The sequence below is a fragment of the Macrotis lagotis genome, chromosome 3 (assembly GCF_037893015.1).
Source record: "Macrotis lagotis isolate mMagLag1 chromosome 3, bilby.v1.9.chrom.fasta, whole genome shotgun sequence".
Classification (NCBI taxonomy): domain Eukaryota; kingdom Metazoa; phylum Chordata; class Mammalia; order Peramelemorphia; family Peramelidae; genus Macrotis; species Macrotis lagotis.
The window spans coordinates 265,851,720-265,878,429 of NC_133660.1; the positions used below are offsets into that span (position 1 = coordinate 265,851,720).

Below are 26,710 nucleotides of genomic sequence, written 5' to 3' on the forward strand. Positions count from 1 at the left end.
AGTCTTGTTAGGGATGAGAAGGGTCACTGAATCATACCCTTAATTCAAAAATCATGTCTAAAATATGAATATACCTCTAGAATTAATCGTTCAGTGTTTGTATGAGGCAAGGCAATGACTAGGGTCAATCAATCTGATTCTATGACTCAAGGAACCAAGATGTAACAAAGAAAACAAATTAGTATAAGCCTCTCTACAGAATAATTAGTGAACTATAAGATCCTGACCATTTTTGAACTACTATATTGGAACCTCCATATTTGAACTATTATAACAACTGATTGCCTTCCCACTGAAGCAAAACTATCTTAATATTTATTGTAACACTCACATCATAAATTACAAAGTTGATTTGAATAAGCTGGCTAAGCTCTAGTCTCGATGATACAATTGCAGGTTATAGCTCTGATATAAAGTCTTAACTATCTCCTGAGGTATCTCAAACCAATTTGGGGACAGTTCTAATTATTTTTGAAGTTGGTTTATCTTCTACTTTCTTCAAGGTGAAGATTGACTTTGCAAACTCCATTCATACTTCTTGTAGGATTCATGTAGAATAAGAGATGCTAATTTGGAACCCATACAAGGATGTATTTAATTTTCTTGTCATTTGCAGGGTTTAGATAAAGAAACTTTCATATACGTGTATATTTATACATGCATATACACATATATCTACCCTAATTTTGTTGCTATTGTCTAATCATTTCAGTTGTGTCTGACCCTTTATGAGTGCATCTGGGATTCCCTTGGCAAGGTACTAGAGCAGTTGCCCTTTTCCTTCTCCAGCTCAGATTCTAATGGGGGATTAAAATGGTTCTGAAATGTCACTTCACACCTATCAGATTGGACAAAATAACAAAAGGAGGAAATGTCCAATGTTGGTGAAGATGTGGGAAGATTAGCACATTTATGCATTGCTGGTGGATTTGTGAATGGATCTAACCTGGAGAACAATATGGACCTATGCCCAAAGAGCAATAAATCTATTCATTCCTTTTGACCCAGCAATTCACTAAAAATGGGAAAAGTTCCATATTCATAGCATTGTTTTTTGTAGTGGCAAAGAATTGGAAATTGAGGGGATGCCTATCATTTGAGGAATGGTTAAACAAGTTATATTACATAAATATTATGGAATAATATTGTTCTATAAGAAACTATAAATGGTTGAACTCTAGAGAAGCATGGAATGAATGATACAAATGTGGAGCAAGAGACCAGAACCAAGAGAACAATGTATACATTTACAGCATTGTGAGATGATCAACCATGATAAATGCAGCTGCTGTCAGCAGTTCAGAGAGTGAGGACAACCCTATTTGATCAGCTTTGGACAATTCTGTCCTCATCCAGAGGAAGAAAAACAAAACAAAACAAAAAAACAAACCTTTAGCATCTAAGGAACACTACATTCACTTTAAAAAAATCCCTTATTTATTTTTTCCCTTAATCCTAATTCATTATGCCAAAAATGCCTAATCTGTAAACATGTTGAAAACAAATGTATATGGACAATATTAACCTGACACTTTTCCACCGATGGGAGGAAGGTGGGAAGGGAGGGTGGAAGGAAATTTTGTAACTTAAAAATATACATAGGAATATTGATGAATGTTGAAAAATCTTCATAACATATATTTGGAAAGATAAAATATCAATTAAAATACCATTGTAAATGGGGGAAACCTAATTAACCAATTATATTTATATCAGGTATATGTTTTTTCAAACTTTTGTTGCTGCTATTGTTGAGTCATTTCAATCATATGCAACTCTTTGTGACACCACTTGGGTCACATACTGTAGTATGCCATTTCTTTCTCCAGCTCATTTTACAAGAGGAAATTGAAGCAAACTGAGTCAAATGACTTATCTGGGGTCATGCAACTAGTAAGTATCTGAGGCTGGAGTTGAACTCAGTCTTCCTGATTTCAAGGAAGATTCCTGATTTCTATCCACTATAGCACCTATATGCCCTTACTCTGTGTGTATATATATATATATATATATATATATATATATATATATATATATATATATATATATATATATATATATATTCACTATACATGTCTATGCCTACATACATACTTCCATTACAATACATTGTATTCAATTGTTTTCCTTTCTAACTCTGTTTGTGACCCTTTGTGTAGCTTAGGCCCTCAAGATATCAGTACTCCTCTTAGGGTTGAAAAATTGCTTCTCTGAAGAACAAACCTCTGGCAAGGAATAGATCATTGCCATCTAGATGAACTTCTCCTATAAATCACTGAGTAGTCAATGAATGTAGAAAAATGAAGAAGAGAAAAAACAACCAAATCACAATCATAACCACAACAGTTGATTTTTCTTTCTTTCTTGCCATTAGACAATGACTTCCCTAAGGCCGTAAAAAGTGGAGACAAGGTGATGCACCCATAATGTCTGATTTACTCAGAGAAAGAAGTCTATGCTGCTCCTGGGCATGATCCATAAGCTACATTTCATTATAAAGGAATGTAACAGGAAATGAAAACCACTTCCTATATCACCTAATTCTCAGTCCTGCTCCACCTGAGGGGGCATCTGCTCAATACTTTTGTCCAGTTTGATGTGAAAACCAACTTAGTGTATTTGTGTGTGTGTGTGTGTGTGTGTGTGTGTGTGTGTGTGTGTGAGAGAGAGAGAGAGAGAGAGAGAGAGAGAGAGAGAGAGAGAGGGAGAGAGAGAGAGAGAGAGAAAGAGAGAATTTCACAATTGTATAGATTCTTGGACTACAAACCCATCCAGGCAACCACTCAACATTGAATGTAAAACCAAATGCTAAGGCACTGTTATTTTCACCAAATGCCAGATGATGTCATGAAAGCAGAGTTAAACAGATGCTCCCAGCTACCTGCCTGTCTTTCATAATGACCACCAATGAAAACAGCCTTCGTACAGAGTCCCATTTTTGCTGCTTTCATGAAAGGGATTTGCATAATGAATGGCAAAATGGAAATAATCATTAATTACAAAGTGAATGGGCTGTGGAGAGGAGACTCAAGCAATTTAACTGGCTAATCAACAGGATATTATTTCCTAGGATATAGCTTCTTATACTGGCTACCTACTCCAAATACCAAGAATGACCTGGATTTATCAACCTTGGTATCATTTGAGAGTAGCCTGGCCACCAAGTGACAAGGACACCATGGTTCTCTCTATTGTTGACATCAAGAAGGAGATAGATGGATGGAGGAACTGACTTCACATCTTGTTTTGCTACTTACTATGTGACATTTTACAAGTCACTTCTAAACTCTCAGGGCAGTAGTTTTCTCTTCTATAAAAAGAAGAAGTGAGAACATTATGTGTTTGCCCAAGAAGATGCCAAATGGGGTCATAAACAGTTGAACACCACAGCAGCAACATTAACTGTTATTTTCCTCTAGTTGTAAGTACTCTAATTGTAATACTCTAGATATTACATCAGATCAGTTTTGGAATAAACTATAGAAAAGATTCTGGTTTAAATAGAGATTGTTATAGATTACATTGAAGGGAAGAAAAAAATTGCATGATAAATTTATTATTCATTTAAATGTATAGCAAGTTATATATAATAGATTTGCAATTTCATTTGCAATCACCCGTCTATTATTCTACACATTATAATAATACTTGCTTTGTTTAATAAACTAAACATAATAATTCAAGGAAAAGACATTAGATGTGTCTCTATGTATCTTTTTTCCTCTAATTTCCATGCCCTACCTCTTTCCCTTTAAATATTTTAAATTCATACAAATGCACTTAAGGCTAGAAATGGAAAGCAGTCATCTGTGGGTGTTTTACATTTTTTGCATTTTTAGCACATGGCACAGTATTGGAAGAGCTTAAGTTTGTTGACTGACTAGTGACTGATATTTTTCACATTCCAAATAATAATAATAATAATAATAATAATAACAATAATACTCTTAAGATTGGGAGTTTATTGGAGAAATCACATAGAGCATCAGAAGCCCAGAACACTGGAATTCACCAATGCTTCTGTCATCCTGTCATTTTAACAAAAAAAAAAATCTAAATGTCAAGCTAATGGATAGTCAAGGTGTATTAAGTCTTTGAGGAGGTCTTTTCTTTGATGCTGTGAGATATCTACATTGAAATGTCTAAAAAAAATCTATCTGGTTAGTATGCTGTGCTTCCATTTCCTATCAACTGTGCATCTACAAAATAAGGTCATATTATTTCATTTTTCATGATCTTTCTTTGATACCAGAATATAAACCATCTTCAATAGAGACGAGAAACCAAATTCAGTGTCAATGATGGTAAGAGCAAGTTAACTAGAAATAGTGCCAGTATGATTTCTATGCTCTGAAAACAAGTACCTCAACACTTAAAAGTAGATGATCTCAATTCCTAGTCAAAAATGGCAGCATAATGATACCCAAATTAAGAAGCCATTATATAAATTGGTGTCAAGTCTCCAGCACCATTTCTTAGTCATCCTTTTCAGTCCTTGGAGCATTCAAAGCAAGCAATAAAATTACCTTTCAAGGGAAAACATAGCTAAGCAAATGACTCCTGGGTCTGAATTCCACAGGAAAACCTCTTCACCATCACCATGGTAATTACCTTTTGCTTGTTCTAGTGTAGTTGCATAGTAGTGCTCAGAGACTTATAAAACTCCTATGATCATCTTGGCTTTGCCAGTCATCTCAATCCACTCTTATCCCAGAAACCTGCTCTAATGATCATGTCGCTCCTTTGACAAAGATATCATTGTTTGAAGAGAGAATGAAGACCCAAGGAAGAATTCAAGAATTGGAACCCTTCTGAAAGAGCAGTGAAATTTTGAGAGTATCCTGTGATCAAATGGTTAATTTATAAGGGAAGAGCTTCTTACCCTACATCAGTTCTAGGTCATAGCTATTTGGCAAGATGTTACCCAACTGGAATCCAAGTTTCTCTCATTGGACATATCTTTGGTTTGATTTTAATAAGAAATTTGATTGAATTACCTAAACTTGTCCAGGTGATTGACAGGGGTATTAAAATACATAAAGAATTCAACAGGTTCCTAAAGTGTCTTTAGAAAGAATTCTTAGTATCATGAATTTCTAATGATTACTATAGGAGAGACTTGAACTCAGGTACTTCATGGGAACCTAAGACTGATTACTATAACAGGATGATAAATGCCTCTCACTGGAGCTCAGATATCAAACTGCCACTTACTCCAGTAGCTTTAAGAAAAAATAGACATCCTGTAATAAATTTCTTTTGGTTCAGATCAATCCATCAAGTCTTGATTAACCCCCCTACTATTTGTGGGGAACTTCTCTAGGCTCATTCAAAGACAAAACAAACACAAATCAGTCTCATTCCTCCAGTTTATATTTTGAGATAAAAACAACACCGATTCACATAAGCAACAAAAAATATGCAGAATACACATGAAGTCATTATAAGGGTGGAGGGTGAGGATCACTCACATACGTGAAAATTAGGAAAAAAACCTCAGAGTAGAAGGACAATTGAACTGAAAATCCTAGAAAATTAAGAGATGTAAGAGACTGATATCAGGAAGATGAATATGGGTGTAGAAGACAGCATATAAAAAAGGGAAAAAAGTGTGAAGTAGAAATTTGTGTTACAACTATGATCAATGGGAATAGATCAGCTTGGAGGAAAATCAGAGAGAGAATCTTCTGGGGAACAACATTCAATGTGCTAAACAAAGAAGGATGCAGCCAGATTATGAAGGAATTTAGCTCATCCAGGAGTTGTATTTTCTATTAGATACAATAGGAAGCCATTAAATATTCTCGAGCAATAAATCCTACAGACAGTAAAATCTGGGCATTAGAAATGTTCATTTTCAGAGAAGTAGGACATACCTAATAGACTGGTTATGGACAATGATATCCCCTTATAGAGGAAATTAAACAAAACAAAATAAAACAAAAATCCTTTAGAATCAGATACATACTATATTTACTTTTAAAAAATAATATCTCTTACTTCTTTCCCTTAAGCCTAGTTACTCATCCCCAAAATGACTAATCTGTAAACATGTTTAACTCAAATGTCTTTGTACAATATTAACCTGACTGACCTGTTGAGAGGAGGTGGTTGGAAAGGGAGGGTGGAAGGAAATTTTGAAACTTAAAAATATAAATATGCATATGGATGAAGATTGATAAAATAAAATAACATGAGAAATTAAAAAAAGAAATGTCAAGTTGATAATTTTGTGAAAGATGAAATGAAAAAATAAAGAGACTAGAGGGAGGCGCACTTTAGCAAAGGCTATTGACTTTGCTGAAAAATAAAGTTCACTAGATTTGTCAACTGCTTGAGTGTGAGAGTTACTTGCTAATTCAAGAGCCCATACATTGTAGATTGTGACTGTAGGTGAAGGAAGACTAGGAGCATCAGAGGGAAAAATAAGAAAGTTAGAAGAATGCCAAATTTTGACTTATGTATACTTTAAAAGGAATGAGCTTCTTCATATTTCCAAAATATCATATTATTATTATTCCAATTTGAATTGTTTTTCACAGGTTTCATTCCTTTCTGGACTAGAGTCTCGTTCTCCCTAGCTCTAATTGCCATTCATCTTATTCAACTGACAAATATTTCATTAAGTCTATTCGTCAGGAATTGTGCTTTCTTCTGTTTACTTTCTATAGACTTATCTAAGAAGAGGGGCAGGGAAGTGCTATGGTGGATGGAGTGCTGTATTTTGGAGTCAAGAAAACTCATCTTCCTGGGTTCAAATGTGGATTTATCTTCCTAAATTCTCACCTGGCCCAGATACTTCTAATTGAGTGACTCTTAGCAAGTCACTTAACACTATTTGTCTCCGTTTCCTCATCTGTAAAATAAGTTGGGGAATGAAATATCAAGCCATTCTTTGCCACAAAAAAGTTTAAATGGGGTCATGAAGAATGGCTGAACTGAAAAATGACTGAATAACAATAAGAAAATGTAAGAAGAAAGGGGAACTTTATTTTTATCTCTAGTCTCTTAACTAGCTAAGAATATATCTCAGTCAATAGGAAAGGTTGACTTGAAGAGAATCTATAGATTATTATATACAGTGACAGTAATATTGTTTTAAGAATAAATGAATAAATAAGTTATTTTACCATAATAAATATCCAAATTAAGTATAAAGATACTATCTACATCTAGAGAAAGAAATGATAAATGGAAGTATATGTTGGAAAATTTTACATATATCAACTCATATATACATATATATATATATATATATATATATATATATATATATATGAGTATGTGTATCATTCATTCATTTAAATTACACACACACATTTGTATCCAATGGGAACCAGGGCAAAGTGGGGAGGGAAAAATTTACATGATAATTTTATTGTATATGTGAAAGGAATAGCAAGTTTTTCATGATACATTATATTTTTATGTGCAATCATTTTTAAAATTTAATTGTAATGGAAATGCTTGTTTCATTCCATAAATTAAAAGATAAAATTTAATAATTAAGTTAAAACATAAAAATGAAAAAAAAAAGACTAAATGAGGAATCACATTTCAACTAGAATAACATAGCTTCAGATTCACATGGGTTAAGTCAAGTAAACTAGATCATATCTTAACAATACTATATAGATTTTCTTTTGGTGTGAAAAGGAAGGAATTGTAGAAATTAGAATGTATATAGAGTTTTAGATAAGCCCCCTGAGAAGAAACAGATGAGAGTGACAAGGGGAATAGGGTGAATACTCAGAATGACTTCCTTCCCATCCTTACCCTTTGAATAGAAAATGACTTTTTGCCTTCCAAAGGTCCAGAGAATTTTGGCCTTCCTAACTTCCCATAAGTGCTTTAGCATTGTACTACTAGAGAGAGCTGCCCCTGCCTGCCATCTTCTCATCAGGTTCCTTAAAACCATACCTTTACAAATTGGGTTCTCCTTTTGAAACATGGGTCTTCTAAGCATGAGCTTCCTTGGCCCTATATTGGTGAGAGAATGTGTCTTAGACATTTGAGAATTATTTTGTTTCAGCATATTTCTATTGAAATTCCTTAGTAAATATCCTCATCTAAATGCTATTTAAAATAGGCTGATAAAATGATTCTTCATTGAAAATTCTGGTGCAAAATTTCCTCTTGGTAGCTCAAGCTGATGCTATTAGAAGATATCTCTTGACTCCTTAAAGAATATCTTTTAAAACCCTAAGGGAGAGAGAGTTAACTTTTGGGAACATAGAAAACAGATACTTTAATGAGGGTCCTCAGAACTTATATACATTTTTGTTCTGCTCATTCCAGTAGAATGTAAGTTCCCTAAACACCTTGAGATAGGGATAATTTCTCTTTTTTTTCTCTTTATAATCCCTAGTTTTATGTATTGTGTTTGCCCATTGTGTGCAGTTAATAAATACTTATTAAAAAGAATATAGCAATTTCTTCCTGAAATTAATAAAGGGAAAGGAGAAAAGTATAATAATTTTTTTAAAAAAACTGCTTAGGTAGGAGGTGAGAAAACCAGAACAAAGTATGTATAATAATAGCACATATCCTAAGGGCTGACTTAAACTAACATCACTAGTTCAACTACAATTCAAGAATGTAAAATACCTATGCTTTCATTGTTCTTCCTGAAATGATGGTGATCCAGGAAATTTCAATATATTATATCTGGATAGCTAACAATTTGCTTTCTTGACCTTGGTGACACATATGACTTAGAAAAAGATGCTAAATCTTTCAACAATGAGAATATGGACAAACTTTCTTGTGAATGTTTGTTCTTGCTTCACAACCAGTCATTAATATTGTTCATGAGAACTCAATCAAAGAACATGAAGCAGTTGGCTTATGGAGGGCAATGAGACATCATGTACTTTGATCTCATTTCAAAGAAGAGATCGGGAATTGAGTAAGATACTTGACCAAGGTCACGTATCAGAGAAGAAGGAAGAGAACAGAGGTCAGTTATAGGTCAGTTTCTTCTTTGAGCATGATGAATGGACTAATATGTCATGCAGACAGAAAACTTTATTTAGTTCTTTTCTGCAATTATTAATTATTTACTTGCAATTCTAAAAGAAATAACTAATATCAACTTCATTGAAAGTTACCCATCACCTATTATATAGACAGTGTTTTTCCTAATTCAATAAAACTGAGTTTCTAATTGAGAATGGGTCTTAGAGAAGTGAGATGACGAGTATTAAGCAAACCCACATGTGTGCCCCCCCCACAAAACCAAACAAATGTTGAGGTTTTGGATACTATCCAACAATTAAAAAGGAGGAAAATGCCAGAAAACAAATATGGGGTTATTTGGTGGAAAGAGAATATAAGAAGTCTGCATCTAGGTTCTTTTCCTAATTCTTCCTCTCATTTACCATGATATTGGGCAAGGCACTTCATTATCTTGTAAGAATTGCTTGGTCAGTTCCAGCTCTGAGAATGTGATTTTCTGGAAATTCTTTCCTAGTTCTTTGTTGAAATCTCATGAGATAATTCAACCTCCAAAAACTCCGAAAATAAAAACATAAGAGGGTAGCAAGTAGAAATGACTTTAATACCACTTAATTCAACCTCAAGCTTTTATAGATGAGGAAAAATGAAGTCCTTGCAAGGAGAACAGGGTTATGTGGTTTTCCATTGGAAGTTAATGAAAAAAGCTGAGACAGGGAGACAAGTTCCCTATTTCTAAGTATAATAATTTTTTTTTCACTGAGAAGTAACTTGGAATGATGAATAAAGGATAATACCTTGAAACAGGAAGGATTAGATCTGGAACCTGCATCAGATATCCTTTACTGGTTGAGTGCAGTAACAGTAGACAAATTATATAAATTTCCCGAGTTTATATACATAACCACTGAGTCTCAGAGCTATTATACATAAAATGGGGATAACTGTAGAACCTAAGTAATAATGATGTTATGAGGATCAATCAAAATATCAAATTGAAAACACATTGAAAGTGTTAATGTGTTATAGCAATGTTTGGAATTATTAGCTATAATTCTTATATGTGTCATGCCTTCTATCCATTATATTGTGGTACAACTCTTACAGGTAGGGAAAAAAAAAAAACTTACCAAGGAGTGGGGGGGGGAGATTTAGTTTCAACATGATATTTCATTGTTTTTTCTTTAATATTTAGCATCCATTAGATGTGATTTATCTTAAAATTTGATTTTAGGTTCTTGACCAATTTGCTGTCTAAGGTTCTAGAATTCTTATGACCTACCCAATCTCTATTGTGAGCTTGCTCTTTCCTCAAAACCCTAATCCCTTAAACCTTTTTTTCAGCATTTCTAACTGAATTTCTAGTATAATTGTATATTTGTGTGCATGTATGGATATATGTATGGATATATATATATATATGTACAGTATATGTATATGTATAGATTCATATGTATAAATGCATACACACATGTGATTGTTTATTTTACAAAGAGGTTGCTTTGTGATCCTAGGCAAATCATGTAACAGTTCATGTTGAACTCTAAGTAAAGGACTAGTAGATAAACTGTATGGGTAGAGGGAACACACCAAGAGATTTCTAAGCCAATGAAATTATAGATGTGGATGACAGCAAACACATCAGGGGAAAACAAAGTAAAAGAAGGAAAGAAGGGAGGGGTGAAGGAAGAGAAGATTAAAAAAAAGGAAAGAGAAGGAAAAAAGGAAAGAAGGAAGGGTGGAGGGAAGGAAGAGGGCAAAGAGAGAGAAAGTGAAAGAAAGAGAAAAGAGAGGAATTAGTAAAGCAATTAAAGAAAAGAAAAAAAAAGAAATGTATATGTATAACCTCACCTAAAGTGTGAAAATCACAATAATCCACATGTGATCAGACCATGCTGGGAGCAGTGAAAGAATAAAAGAAGTGGAGAAATCAGAGGGGAAAGATGGAAAAGAGAGATAAAGAAAGATTGGTAAAGAAATGAGAAAGGAAATAAAAGAAAAGAAGTTTATATGTACCGCCACTTAAAATTTGGCAAGGCCTATTAAATGCATCTCATTAGAGCTTCAAAATGACCCTGAGATAGTTGTTACAGTTTTTCCTATACACATTTTACAGAAGAAGAATTCTAGGCAAGGGGAGATTTAAAAAAAAAAAAGATTCTTGCACAAGGTCAGTCAGATAGGAAATGTTAGAAGCAAGATAAGAAGCTAGGTCTTTCCAACCCAGCACAGGCCCAGTGTCCATCGTAACCAAGAGGTAAATTTTTCCCCCCAAACCACTGATTCAGTAATAATGAAAGTAGAAAAATACTTCAGATTATGGTGAGTGCTTTCTCCTCAACCCCCCTCCCCTTTTTTAACAGATGAGTCCTGGAGGGGAAAAGTAAATTGACAACATCAAAAAAAAACTTGTGAAGGGTCATTACTCATGTAGTTACTCATACAAAGGCAAGACATTTTTCTCTCTCCCATTATGCAAAAAAACTTTAATTGAGCAATCCCCTGTCCTTTTGACTTACAATTTTGAAATTAAAGATGGAGCCACATTACTCCATGATGATGCCATGTCTGTGATTTTTCTTTACTATTTGCTTAATTCTGTTTCAAAGTAGATAATAGAAGTAAGAAAGACTTCCAAGAATTCCCCTTGAATTCATTGATTCAATTTCAAAAAGCTCAAGTATATTATGACTAGTTCTCTAAAAGATATTTAGGCAAAGGAATTCAATATTTAATATTTGTTATCTATAAATGAAAGAAAAGTGCTGGAGTGAGAGAAATCCTGTAGGCTACAGGTACCTCACCTAGCATGAGGTACAAGGTGGGGTAATTGCATCAGGTGTTGCATGGTCTTTAGAAACTCTTTCCTCTCCCACTTGGATTTTCATAGGCTCTCAGAATTTGAGTTACAGTCTAAGAGGGCCACCCATCCCATGATTATGTCACTAATATGATTCCCCCCCACATCAGATGATGCACGTTATGTTGATGAACCCCAATCTTCACAGGAGGTGCGTAGGACAATATTCAATTTCCTAATTGCACAAACTCAGTTGCATTAGGTCAAGATATTTAGGTCATTCTTGACCAGTTAAGAACAGTTTCTTCTAATCTTGGGTTTGTCATCTTTTGAATAAAATTAGGAGAAGTCTCCCAGTTTTGTGATTAGCTGGGGGCCATTCCCCCTTTATAATGGACTTCAAAGGGTGCCTCCACCCTATGAAGACCAACAACACCCTATGTTCCTCACAACTCTCCCCTTTAATTTTTAATAACCACTTGTTTTCTTTCTCAAATTCATTCACAATCCTCATCCTTGATAGGACTACTGATGTTTTCTTTCAATATTTTTACCTCTTCATTATTAGAGCCATACATCTGTCCTAATTTACAGATGGAATTTTGTACTATTTGAGTTATTAACTGGATCATGCACAGGAGATACATATGGGCATCCTTCTTAGGGCCAATGTCTCCACCATGAACTGGTAAACCAATTCATCCAAGAACTACTAAAAGGGTTTGTCCAGGTTTGGATTGGAACTTGTACCAATTTTCTGATATCCCTGGTTATCTCCTTTGCCACCTGCCCACTATCATCTATCTTTAGTCACCAACTTGATAAGTTCAGTTTACCACAGACTCCTCCTTCTTCAGCCAACATGTAGTCTAACACCAATCTGTGTTGAAAAAATTGCCTATCTTGTTTGCGTGGCTTGGTCAGTCAGCATTATTATTATTCTGAATAAATTCTGAAAATGTCCAAAAGATATCCACACTTGTTGTCAATTCACAGAGGAAGAAAATTTGTATCTCAATACCCAGAAGTCTAGATTTGCCAATGATCATTCCAAAATGGTATTATTGAAAGAGCCCTTTAGAGAAAAAAATTATTATTATATACAAGGTTTTCATGAACTAAGCTAAACCTTGGAAATGAAAAGAAATAAACATTTAAGGTTCTGATAAGGATTTATTGTTTTTGTTCCATCATTTTTTCATACATTGAAATTTTCTTTGCAAAGATACAATAGTTTGCCATTTCCTTCTTCAGCTTATTTTACAAATGAAGGAACTGAGGCAAATGGTGTGAAGTAACTTTTGCAGGATCTTACAGCTACTGGGTGTGTATGGTTAGATTTGAACTCAGGAAGACGTCTTCCTGACTGCAGTCCTCTCTGTCCTGTGCCACCTAGCTGCCTCTAATAAGGATTTAAGCAATTGATATTAATATACATAATGGACAGGGAAGAAAACAGGACAGACCATAAATGATTTGGCTAGAAACATACACCTAGTGTCTAAATCTAGTTGCAAATTCATATCTTTCCAACTCTTTGCCCACTGCTTCATGGCTTTCAGAGAACATGAGTTCAAATCCCTGCTCTGTCGACACATACAGAGTCTGTGAAACTTTGGACCAGAATTTAACAAATCTTTAATATCAAATATTTTATCTGTAAATTTAAGGACTTGAAATAGGTATTTCCTTTCCAGTTCTAAATCAATGATCTTTTCTCTCTTTTATGCAAAATGGTGGATTCCAAAATCTTTTGAAATGCTGTTTATTATTTTTTCCAGGGTTTTGCAAAGTAAGAAATGCAGAGATCATTCAAAATGATCAAACCAGTGGGCCTACTCCAAGACTCCCAGTGAATTACTGGAAGAAAAATCAAAAGGAAATATTGCCTAATTCCATGAAGTGTGTTATGTTTTGCAATGACTTTGCCTAAGCCATTGACCTAGAAAGGACAGTGTTTTTGACTCAGCTTCCATGCTGGGATCTATCAAGTTCTTTGATCTATGTGGAGGTTACCATATGACCTAAAGAAGTTCCATTCACTTTAGTGTGGAAGTACTGATGTTTGAGAGTGTCCTTTCCTATGTTAGTATTTTTTTCTTGGATTTGGAAGCAGCTCATTTGGCCTTTGACAATCAATTACCTTTGCTTCAGTGTTCCTTTTCTCTGATCAAATGTTTGAAAAGTTGTTCCAGAAATCATTAGAATTAGGTCTGCATCAAAACACATTCACATCGATACCTTTTGTATGTGGAATATCAACCAGTCCACACAATCAAAAAATTTGAGAGTTCAAACATAAATTTAGAACTTTCCTTTAACAATTGTCTCTGCAATGTGCCAAAAAATTCCTAGGAAAAAAAAAACACATGCATCATTTGAAAGTTTTATTGCAGTCCCTTTTCATTCAAGGTGAAAAAAAGATGTTTTGGAATATTGAAAAGGGTGATAGATGTGGAGTCAATTATTCATCAAACAACTGTCTAATATCTACTATATGTAGGGACTATGCTATAGGCTGGAAATACAAAGGGAGGCATATATACATATATTATATGCATGTGTATATAGGATAGATAGAAAATAATGAAAAGAAGGAAGGCATTAGAATTGAGGAGATATCTATAGAAGGAAGAACCCAGGCTCAATCCTGTTTCTCAACTTTGTGAATGTAAGATGCTGTTATGCATCGCATGCATGTGTGTGTGTGTGTATTAAAGTAAAAAAGGTAAATATTTTTCTTTAATAAAGCCAAAAGCTTGTTTTAAAGTAGGGATACTTAAATTCAGCTTCTGTAAGCTTAAAGCAAAATATTTCAAAGACTTAATTTCAAAATCATTCATGTTTTATAATTAAGGCATTTGATTTCATTCATTCAAAAATGTTATTCTGAGAAAAGGTTCAGTGATTTCTCTAGATGCTCTGAATTGATCTATTGCACAGCAAAGGTTAATAACTCCAGCCTTAGATCATATCCTAATATACTGTGTTTCCTATGCATATATTAAGACTATAAACTATTCCCTGAAAGATTTAACAAAAGGAAAGTTTTTTTCTTCTTTTCCCCCCTTCTTTGTTCCTATTTTGTTACTCTCAAACAGACAGTGAAGGAATGTATGATTAAGAAGTATGAATCCAAATCTAAAAGGAAATTCTGGTGAACAATATTTGACATTTACATTTTTGAATTTTATGAACATAGGATAATAGATATGAAGGGATTGTAGAGGATGCCTACTCCACCTCCAAACTCCTGTTAACCATTGTTTATAGATGAGGAAAGTGAATCCAAGAGTGCTGAAGACACTTACCTGAGGTCAGGAAAGGACAAAGTTATACTTTGAACCCACAGGTTGTTCTAGTTTGACTTTAGCCTTGTATGGGGAACAATTACAAGAAACAGATTGCATCAAGTTCTGAAACATAGCAGGGTTTCCTAAATAAAAGCTATAATTCCTGAAGAAAATTTTGTCTAAATACCAACTAAGAAAAATCAAGCTGATGAAATGTATATATATATTGCTTGAACCATTGTATGCAGCTCGATGGATAACCCAAGGAACCGATTCATCAGCATATAGATGGTGAACGGATCATTTTAATTAGAAAATAAATTGGAGCAAGAATTGAATGGGAAAGAGAGAGAGAGAGAAGGTTTGGGTTAAATGTTCTCTGCCTTTAATGACCCTAGTCTTCTTAACACTATAGATTATATTTAAATATCAATGTGATGTTGATTCTTTAAGGATATAAGATTTGGCATGCAATAGTTTCTGGAAATTAAAGGAAAAGGTTATCCACAGTTCAAGGGGGAAGAACATTGTGGGTAGTAGAATGCTATAAATGAATAGAAAAGGAGATGAGTCAATCATAAATGAAGACTGAATTTTAAGCAATTGTTTTCCCATGCTCTCTATTGGCAACCAGTAATTATAAAGTTATCATAAAAGAATTTTACAGCATTCTGAGGGAGCCCAGGTGGAAGAACTATGGGTAGGTGAATATGGACAAGAGTCAGTAAGGATGAAAACAAATGGATGTTTCCATATGCCAATAGGAAGTAAGCTTTCCTATCAATGAGATAGCAGATCCATCATATTAAATGCAGACAGATTAATGTAGCTGGAAGACTACATCCTCTGGTTGTGTTTTCATTTGAGCAATTAGCTAAGTGCACATAAATAATAAAAAACAGTCCAAAACATTTATTTCATTTCATTTCAAATTTTAAAAAGAATCATTTATTATTTTATGGTATAACAAGAGATACTGCAGCCACAAAGACAAAAATTAAACCACCCTTTTTCTTAAGGAACTTATATTCTTTTAGTAGATGCAGTGTATAAAGGTAAATATACACATATGTGCATCAACATACATGTGTACACAAGGGTAAATATGTATGCATGTGTGTGTGCATACAAATATACCCCCCAAAGTAATGGGCAAATGTAACATAAATGGAGAAATTATGAATGGCCACTTATAGGAAACAGTATTAGAACTAAACCTTGAAGAGACTTAGGGATGCTAAGACACAAAGGTGAACAGAAAAAGTATTCCAGGCATGTGAGGAGGGAGGAGAAGGATTAGCCCTGTATAAAAAGAAATAAGCAGGAAATTTCAAGGCCAGTTTGACTGGAATTTACTTATCTTAAAAGAATACTATCACAACTGTCCCTCAACATAGTCTGCAAAGAAATGATTCTAGAATGAAAGTGCATATGAAATATGCTGCCTCTAGCATTTGCATTAACAAATGTTCACCTAGTAATCACATAATAAAAAAATCTAAACATTGCATAATGGAATGAGTGCACAAAGGCCTATGAATGGGAGACAATCTTTGAAATTGCAGGGTCTTTCCAAGGAGGATTTTTAATGTGTTGAACCAAAGCCTAAGTTATATTTGGGAGTTAGTTAGTTATTTTTAAGCTATTCTAACACTGTTTAGCAGTCTTCTTAGTGTCTTTTTTTCCTGAAAATTTCAATTGCATTTACTGTCCTTATAGTCCTTTGCATCTGTCCATCTTCCAAAGCTAGTCCATGCAATTATTAGCTCTTTCTCATTTTGGAATTTACTTTATTTCTCCATTTTGGTATCAAGGAAACATAGAAGTATAAGAATTACAAATTTTAATCTAGAAGTAACTTTAGAAATCAAGTCAGAGTATCCTAGAATTTGAAAATTGAAAAGAAATTCAGAGTTCATCTAATTCAATCCATTCATAAATTTAATATCCATTCAGTATAGTTTATAAGTTGTCTCTATCCTCTTTTTGAAGATTTCAAAAATAGGACAAATCTGACACAAATTATTACACTTTGGGCAGCTCTAATTACTAGGAACTAACCCTTCCTTCTTTCCTTCCTTCCTTCCTTCTTCCTTCCCTTCCACCTTCCCTTAGACCCTCCGTTCCTCCTTCCTTCCTTCCTTTCATCCTACAAGCTTGCCTGTCTTTCTTTTCCCCCTTCTAATGTTCACCCTTTGCTCCTGGTTTTCTTTTTTACTTTTCCAATCAAGACAAAGCATGTTTAATCTCCCCTTGACTTCTAGGTGAGCATATTAAAAACTTCATCTTGTAGTGATATGTCATGGTCTCAAAGCCCTTTACCATCTTGATTTCCTTTCTTTGGATACTCTCTAACTTGGTCATCTTCAGCTTTAGTTGTGGTACCAAGAACTGAACACTCTACTGAATATGAAGCACAATGAGAGCCTATTACAGTGAAAAGTTTTGTTGTTGTTAACTCATATTCATTATATCTGACTCCTCATAACCCCATTTGTGATTTCCTTGGGGTGTTGTGCCATTTTCTTCTCCAGCAAATTTTATAGTTGAGGAAACTAACTCATGGAGGTTTAAGGGGATTGCAGGGTCATCTATGTAGCAAGATTTAAAATCAGGTTTTCCTGCTTGCTGTGCTATGCATACCAACTAACTGCCCCAGAGAAATCACTTCCTCCCCCATTTCTTTATTTTTTTAAGTTATTACATTTTATGGCAAATGGAAAATAATTTCAATATAAGTAACTTGTTTTGCCAACAATCAAGAAACTATGCCTGATTACTTTTTTTATTTGATGAACTATTTTACAATTAGGAAAAATCCATTTATAACATAAAATAACCATATAACCAACTCTAAAGCACTAAATTAGAACAAGTTATAAAGCAATTAAATAAAATGATTCTATGATAAGAATCATTTTTCTCTTGTTTCTACTTTATAATCATAGAAAGAGCTGTTACTTGCTCTTTCCTTTCTGAATCCATATTTCTTCACATTATTTTGAATAAACTTGACCACTAGTTGCCATGTCTAGGAGGAAATACACCAAGCAAGGGTCCATGTCTCTTAGTCTTTTCCTTGCCAACATGGACATACCCTCTTTTCTCCTCATCTTCACACAATCAATATTATCATTGCCTCCAGAAAGGGAAAAAATGAATTATATTAATGTTCTATCAAATATTATAGAGAACTATATAAGAAAGATTTTGATATCACCAATAAGCATAATAGTTTGATTACTGATCTAGAGACAAACATTTTAGAAAAATGCAGTCAAAGAGAACTTAGGAAGTATTGCTTACAATAAAGTTTGGGTAAATAATGTAATTCTAGCTGAGAAGGTAAAACTGTTAAAAGATGATCCTGTTAAAGTGCCACACTGAATATACCAGCAAATTTACCTCCTCCCTATTTATGGACGCTATCTTTCTGAATTAAGCTTAAATTAATATTATATTTTAGATGCCACAACATAAGGTTGATTAATTTTAAATTTAAAATATACTAAAGGCTCAAAATATTTTTATTTTGAAAATGGTGCTAACAATTCCCCTATCTTATATGTGTAGGTTGATTTGTAGGCTTCTCAGTGTAAGACTGCATAATTGTATTCCTTTGTGATCTATTTATGTGAGATTTTTCCCATTACTCTAACCTGTCATGACCCTTGTAGATCCTGACTTCTTGATCCAGTGGATTCACCATCCCTCTTGGCCTTGTGACATCTGTAAATTTGATGAACAAGTCATCTATGCCATTATTCAAATTGCTAATAAAAAAATTAAGCTGCATGTAGCTATGAATAGCTCTCTTGAGTACTCTATTGAGAACCTCATTTAACTCTAATGCTAAAACAAAGATGATGATATTTGTTCTTCATTCTCAAAGAAGACCATGACATCAGGGAAGTGATACCATGGCAAGCACATGGATTAAATTTGAGGAAGGGGGTTCTGTGCTAAGTCATCAGCCTCACTTTCTCCTCTAGAGCCATCTGAGTGCAGTCATCAGACATTAGACAGGACTCCTGAAGATGACTCTAGATGAGTGGCAGTCAGGGTTAAATGACTTGCTCAAGGTCACACAGCTATGACATGTCATGTGTCCGAGGCTGGATTTGAACTCAGGTGCTTCTGACCCCAGGACTGGTGCTCTATCCATTTCACTACCTAAGTTGCTCCTAGCTGCGCCTAGTTGAAATAATAGCATCTCTTTGAGTATAGCTATCCAACTAGAAACAAATTTATTTAATCATATTATCCTCTAGTACACATTTCTGCAATTGTCTACAAGGATGCTACACTTTGGCAAAAGTCCCGTTCATTCCGAGTTTCAGCCACTTATCTATAAGACTGCCAAACATGACCAAAGAGAAAAAATGACAAATGTCAAAGTGGCTGCTGGAAAAAGCAAAACAAAGCAACAAATAAAATAATTAAGCACACTAATTAATAATTGGTGGAGCTCTGAATTATACTACTATTCTGGAAAACTATTTGGAATAACACCTGAAAAGTCAATAAACTGTATATAATAGACTTTTTATTTAATTTTTTATTTTTCCAAATACAGGTTAAGAAAGGTTTTTTTTTCAAAATTAAACCTCATGCTTATGTATATTTTTAAGTTACAAAACTTCCTTCTACCCTCCCCTCCTCCCCATAGTGGCAAACAGTGAAGTTAACATTGTACATAAATAATTTTGATAAACATGTTTACGGATTAGTCATTTTTGGTATGAGAAATTAGGATTAAGGGAAAGAGAAACATAAGAGACATTTTTTAGGAAGTGTTCATCAGATTCTGAAGGGTTTTTTGCTTGCTTATTCTTGTTTTGTTTAATTTTTCTTCCTCTGGAAGGGCATACCATTGTCCATAACCAATCTGCTGAGAGGAGCTGCTTCAATCAAGATTGTGGTTGTTAAGGTGTACATTGTTCTCTTGCTTCTGTTCCCTTTACTCAGCATCAGATCCCATAAGTCTTTCTATGCTTCCCCAGAGTCCTACCATTTAGGGTTCCTTATAGAACAATAATAGTCCATTAGTATTCATGTACCATAACTTGTTTAGCATGATCCAATTGATAGGTAAAACAATAGACTTTTGATCCAGTGATATCATCACTAGATATAAGTCATGAAGAATGAATAAAATTTTTGAAAAAATGTATAATGTTTGTGGTTTCCCCAAACTAAAAGCTAAGGGCGTATCCTCTTATTTGGGAATTGCCAAGCACAATAAATGTTAAATGAATGTAATAGAATAGTATTGCTTGATAAGCAATGGTGAAATGGTCAATTGCTATGGAAATGTAAAAGAATTTAAAAATTGATGTGGGCAGCTAGATGGTCCATTGGATAAGGTTTTGGGACTAAATTCAGGAAGATTAGCCTTCATGAAATCAAATCTGGCCTAAGATATTTATTAGTCATGTTAGCCTGGGCAAGACACCTTATGCTGTTAGCTTCAGTTTCCTCATTTGTAAAAATGTTCTGGAGAAGGAAATGGTAGACCACTCCAGTATCTTTGCAGAAAATCTTAATTGGAACTCATGAAGAGTCAGACATAACTGAACATGACTCAGAAACAATAACAAAATGAATCAACCTAGGCTGACATGAGCAGAAATAGTAAAACGATTTTAAAATGATAAAGAGATTTTACAAAAAGTAAATCGTTAAAGTCTTTAGCATTTAATTCATCCAGTAGGATTCCATAGGACTGAAGATGTAGCATGCTACTCAGCTCCTGATCAACAGACGATTTATTTAAAATACAGGAAATTATAAAAAGTTTTGACCATGGTCACTGTGGTATTTTCTTACGCATATTTGTTATGAGGGATTTATTTTTCATCATCTTTCATTGTTGTTATTATTACTGTCATTATTATTCAGTAGATGAGGAGTCAGTTAATCAGAAAAAAAATACATTTTAAAAAGGCTTTGCAAAACTAGGTCATAGAACTGAAATCAGGAAAGGACTTTAGAGGTAAAAAAAGACATTTAACAGATAAGGACAAAAGATCTAAAAGGAATTATGTCATACCCCAGACCACAAAATTACTAACAAGTAGAGTGAGGATTAAATTAATCAGCCAGTCAATAAACATTTATTAAGTGCCTTCTATGTCTCAACATTATGTTAAATACTGGGGATACAAAAAAGAGATAAAAGAAAGTTCCTAGCCTAGCAGATCTCATTCTAATGAGTTAAACAAGCTAATATATACATACTCATTCATATATATATATATATATATATATATATATATATATATATATATCTTATATAGGAAAAATAGGAAATAGTTAATAGAGTTGAAGGCTCTAGAAATAAGAGGGACTGGGCAGGACTTCCTGTAGAATTTCAGATTTCACTTGTGCTTATAAAGCCTTGTCAAAGGAGCAAGTAATCATTTTTAATTACAAGTGGATACTTAAGGGCCATTCAATCCATTCATCTTCCTCTAATTCAAAGTTGAGGAAATGATGATCCTGGGAATTTAAGATTCTTGTTAAAGAGAGTAGATAAATATCAATCCCAGTCTTGTATGAATAGGACAAGGCTGGGTACAAACTCTTGAGTGTTCCTTCTTTCCTCTCCCCCCAAAATGGATAATGTTGTCTTTCCCTACTAGCAAATACAATTCCACATTAGCTTGGTTGAAAGGCACTAAGCAAGGCCTGCATCACTAGATCCATTCCAAGAGAATGGGCTTCTAGTCCTTGCCCAGCAGTTCAGTAGCATGCTCCTTTGAGAGATTCTAAGTTCTCATTTTGCTGAGCACTCAAATTTCCTTGAATAAAAATATGAGCATAAAATACATCGAAATAAGACATGCAGGTCCATATACACATAAAACCACACACACACACACACACACACACACACACACAGACATTGGACAACCACTAAAAGGAAGATTTTCTAGGTAATGGAAGAATTCTGTAGACAACTGTTATCAGCTTTGACAAGGGAAGGATAGGTACAAAATTGATTTGCCTGCACTAACAGACAGTCTTATCATTCTGCAGCCACTCTATTCCTCACCTTGACATGCAATTAAAAAGGGTATCTCCTCTTGTAAAACTCCCATCTCTCTCTAAAACAAGGGAGCCCAGCTGGCAATATTGGATGCCCAGATAACTCTGCCAAGACACTTTCTCTACTTTCTCCTCTAAGTCAGGCAACCACTCACTGTCAATAGGATTGACCTGGGGAGAGGGAGAAAACCTATAAAACTGCAATGACTTTTATCTTGGAAGATACTGTTCAGTTCTCAAATTCAGCAAAAGTCATAGAGATAGAGAATTTTATTTGTATATGTCAATATATCAGGTAATTCTGATTTACATGATGGAAGATCTACTAACTCATATGAGATCCGAAACATAACTTAAGTTTTAGAGTGTTGCCAGAGGTTTCTAGGGGTTGTGATGTGCAAGGGATGACAAAGCTAGTGAAGGTCAGAGAACTAATTTTAGGCCCTATCTTCTCGACCTTTGTTCATAAGTCTATCAACTGTGCTACTATTGTGTTTCTATCATCTGAATACAAAGATAAAAAAAAACTTCAAGATTTTTCTCTTAGGAGTCAATATATAGAAAAAAAAACAAAGCTAATGTAATATTAGTTTCCATTCAAATAGCAATGATACCTAAAAGAAAGTTTTCACTCCACCTTACCCTACCCAAACCATACAAATTATATCAATTCTATACTCCGGCATTAAACTTAAATTATGGATAGATAAATTGAAATATCCTGAAAAGAAAAGCCCAGAATAGTGAAAGACTAGGAAAAATGTATGAAAACCAGGGGAAAAAATAGTATATTTGACTTGGATAAAAAGTCAAATTAATTCCATCGCTTTATAAAAATATCTGAAGGCTTGTCACATTGAAGAGAGCACAGTGGTAAAATGTATATTTCTCTGGATTTAGGATCTAGCTTTAAATTCCATATTCTCTATCTATTAATCTATAAGACCTTGGATAAGGGTGGCTAGATGGTGCAGTGGATATAGTACCGGTCCTTGAGTCAGGAGTACTTGAGTTCAAATCCAGCCTCAGACACTTAATAATTACCTAGCTGTGTGGCCTTCGGTAAGACACTTAACCCCATTGCCTTGCAAAAAAAACACCTAAAAAACAAGACCTTGGATAAATCTCCTAGTTTTTCTGGACTTCAGTTCTGGCACCTGTAAAACTGGATGAAGATTGGACAAGATGGTGTCAGAAGGCCTCTTTCATCCTAGATCTATAAGATTATGAAATACATTACCTGGGATCTTATAAGAATTTACTCCTGCAAATTTGATTTTCAAAAGATGGGCTGAATATGAATTGTATGACCTCTGAAATACTTTCCGCTGCTAGAATTGTGATTTTGTGATTCCATGAACCATTAATACTCTGACTACCCTTAAATCAATGATGTTTGTTCCATGTTGCTTAGCATAAAAGGTAAAATTTCAAACACTTAGGTGGGATGAACCTGCACATATACACACATTGGACAACATCCAAAGGGATGATAGAAGAATTATGTAGAAGGAGATTTAAAAAAAATCAATTCTATCATGAAGTAGCTGCATTAGGGAGCAGTGGGTCTTTTCTCTTTGGTATCCTCCAAACAGAAATTTGATTACTACCATGCAGAGTCTATCAAAGATCTACATTGAATTTGGAAGTTACTGAGGTCTCTTCAAAGGTTGATATAATCTGTGTGGTTCATATTTTTATTTTCAAATAGAGCCAACATTGGCCAGATCTTATAGGCAAGAAGATGCTCAATCACATAGGGAAAAGTTCTCATAAAAAAAGAGGGTAGACGGATAGACTGATACTCTGCTTTCATTGGTATAGTGAGCTGCCAAATGAAGAACTGGTCACTGCCATCACTGCAAACTGGAGAGATGACCAGAGACCATCAATACTGACTTATTCAGGATTGCAGTATGTGGCAAAGTCAGCATTTGAATGCAGAACTTCCAGGTCCAGAGACCAGTTCTCTACCCACTACATCTGAATGCTTCTCAAATGCAGAAGTTTGCTAGCAAATTGGAGACATGAGTATTTAAAATAAGAATTAACAAGATACCCATTTCTCTGCAGTTTATTTTGAAACATGCTGTATCTGCAAAATGTTTGGTAACGATGATGAAAGCCCTTTCAGAATAATTACAGTCCAATCACATAGAGTTGTGTCCTTTCTGTCCTCCCCCCCCCCCATCTCCTACGACCGCCTGTTGCCCGTGCTGGAACTATACTGCTTCTGTTCACTGCTACTCACTGTTGTGTTTAGAAATAATGAGAAGGTGAATAATGAGCTCCAATAACATCTTCTGGCCTCACTTCATATGTATTAATAACTGGCATTGTAATCAGTCTTAACTCCTTCTTGCCCTTTTCTTTCAATCCACTACATTTTTTCTTTTCCCTTAAGGGCAGAGTCGGTTTCCTGTCCCATTTCTTCTATTCTACAGTTGGACAAAATTTATCTTAAAAGTGTCCTCATTGAGTATGAATATGTTGGTTTGATCTTGAGCCTGTATATTATTTTACCTTGTTACTTCTAAATATACTAATGCTTTATTTTTTTAAAGAAACACAAATTAGAGTGCATCTATATCGTATAACTTCAAAGAAATTCACTCTGCATTGAACTATTGAGGCCAGTGCTGGCAATTTGCTTCCTAAGAATATGCCACAATAGAATCTACCCCCCAATAGACCTAGATAGGTGCAAATTTGGTAGAATAGTCTTTACTAGATTAAACTCTAGTGATTATACATTTTTAATCTCTGGTGGTTATACATTTTGAGCACATTCATCTTGAAATTTTAAGAGATATCTCTGAATCATAAAATATCCAAAGTGAACAAGAACTTTTAATTTATTGAGGCATCTTCCTTTATCTTCAGGAAGGGGAAAATTAAGCTGAAGGATAAGTAACTTATCCAAAGACATTTTGCTCTAAAATGGCATTTCTAGGATGCCAGCTTATTAGACCTATATAAACATATTGCCTTTACAGTATGATGTTGATCCAATGATCAAAATAATGTGCATTTATTTTTTAGGGTTTTTTTTTCAAGGCAAACAGGGTTAAGTGGCTTGCCCAAGGCCACACAGCTAGGTAATTATTAAGTGTCTGAGACCGGATTTGAACCCAGGTACTCCTGACTCCAGGGCCGGTGCTTTATCCACTATGCCACCTAGCCACCCCATGTGCATTTATTTTTATGGAGGATCTTGTTCTATTTTTGTATACCAATCTGATTTGTCCCAGTTTAGCAGTTTGGTAAAGTCTTTGGGATCTTCAGACTTATGCTTTTAAAAGCCTAAAATAAAATACATAGGAATACAAAGGAGTCAGCTAGGTAGCACAGTGAATAGAACACCTCCTGGAGTCAGGAGAAAGCTTCATGGTGGGTCATTAAGTCTTATCCTCCTCATATTAATGATGAGAAAACTAAAGCAAACTGACTTGGACAGTATCACTGAAGTAGTATTTGGATCAGAATTTGAATCTTGATCTTCCTGTTGCGAAAACAAGTGTAATATCCATTAATATAGTCTTTCTCAAGTCATTTTGGTATTAATTTCATTCTGAAAATAATAAAAATATACCTTCCACTCCCTAAGAGTATTTATTTGATGGTTGATTTGTGTTTGTCCTTCATTTATTCTTGCAAGACAATGGGGTTAAGTGGCTTGCCCAAGGTCACACAGCTAAATAAGTATTAAGTGTCTGAGACCAGATTTGAACTCAGGGACTCCTGACTCCAGGGCCAGTGCTCTATCTACTGTACCACCTAGCCTCCCCTTGTCCTTCATTCTTGAAAAAGTCCATGACTTAGTAAAGAAGCACATGAATTGTATTTGAGTAAGAGACTGTTGTGCTAAGTTACCAACCTCACTTTTTCTTCCAAAGCCATCTGGTTCTAGAAGCAGGATGACTGGAGATGACCCTGGATGAGAGACAACCAAGCTGAAGTGACTTACCCAAGGACACATAGCTAGTAAGTAACAAGTGTCTGAGGTTGGATTCATACTCCTCTCTTACTGACTCCAAAGCCACTATATCCACTGTGCCGCCTAGCTGTCTGAGAACATTTGTTTATATGAACTATTTAAGAAATTAAGATGCTATTGATGTTTTGCTCTCATAAAACTCAAGGGGAAAAGCAAACTACTCTTTGAAAATCACTTCACTAGTCCCTATTTCTTCCTAACAATGCATACCTTCTCACCAGAAAACTTAAGCTGAAGACTTCAAGGCCACTAGATGCTTCTACATAAGGAATTCTTCTCTAAATCTAGAATAAGAGGCTTTTTCCAAAAGTGTGATTTCTATAATCTTAACCCTTTCCCAATGAGTATGAAAACAAGATTAAACTCTTCACCTTTCACTACTTGTACACATCTAGTGAACACATGACTTTGGGACTTAGGATGTGGATAAGGAAATCTCAATTTCATTTCTAACCCTAATCCTGTTTTCATTTCTATGCCTGACCCTATTGCATCACCAGGAGATTTTTGCCTCAATAAACTAAAAATGAACCAATTTAAAAATCTGATGCCTAAGGGTATTTTATTTTAACTGAGGATTTGAGAAACAGGCATGGTATTGATTTGTACAATTTT

General features: G+C 34.5%; 1 long non-coding RNA gene across 2 annotated transcripts; it reads left to right on the forward strand.

Annotated features, from left to right (window-relative positions):
* Positions 1 to 1,843: 1,843 nt before the first annotated feature.
* On the forward strand, positions 1,844 to 26,079 carry LOC141516547 (uncharacterized). 2 transcript variants are annotated; one of them, XR_012476735.1, is made up of 3 exons: positions 1,844 to 1,893; positions 2,375 to 3,421; positions 25,995 to 26,079. It is a non-coding gene; the product is annotated as an uncharacterized LOC141516547 (long non-coding RNA). The 2 variants fall into 2 exon arrangements; XR_012476734.1 differs by lacking the exon at positions 25,995 to 26,079 and having other exon boundaries at positions 2,375 to 3,489.
* The last annotated feature ends 631 nt before the right edge of the window (positions 26,080 to 26,710 follow it).